Here is a 626-nt window from a genome sequence, read left to right on the forward strand (position 1 = left end):
GTGGGCGCCGTGGGGGGCCCCGGGCCCACCCAGCCGCACCCGGGGCTGCCGCCCGCCTGCCAGACACCGCGCTCCGCTTTAATTAGCTGGGCGGTTTAATGAACGGCAGCTCGGCTGTGACCGCGGAGCCCTCCTGGCTGAGCAGCTGCGGTTTGTTATGGCTGTGTCTGCTTGTCCCCCTTTGCACCCCCGTGTGCCTCCTCCTCTTCCCCTGGGGAGCAGGGCGCTGGGGAGGGGGCAGCAGCGGGGACCCAACCCTTATTATACACCAGAGAATCCACATCAGAGGGAGCAGGTGGGAGCACCCTGGCACGCAGGAGCAATGCAAGGGCGCTGGGGATGCCCGGCTTTGCCAGCTCGCTGCTGGAGGCTGCCTGGGTTGCAGCTCCCCCCGAAAGACGCTGCCTTTGGCACCAGCCGAGGGGTGATGGATGCCACTGGGTTTGCTGCTTTGCTCTCCCGCTGCCCCATCCACGGGCAGGCATCGAGGCATCAAGCTGCTGGCTCAGGGCTGGGGGCATTTATTTATACTGGGAAGACTGGGAGAGCGTTATTGAATAGAGCATCGCCACATGGTTGCTGTGGAGGGGAAGATGCTCCCTGCCATGGCCGAGGCTGATGTTGGT

This window comes from Pygoscelis adeliae, unplaced genomic scaffold, assembly GCF_000699105.1.
Source record: "Pygoscelis adeliae isolate BGI_AS28 unplaced genomic scaffold, ASM69910v1 Scaffold63, whole genome shotgun sequence".
NCBI classification, from domain to species: domain Eukaryota; kingdom Metazoa; phylum Chordata; class Aves; order Sphenisciformes; family Spheniscidae; genus Pygoscelis; species Pygoscelis adeliae.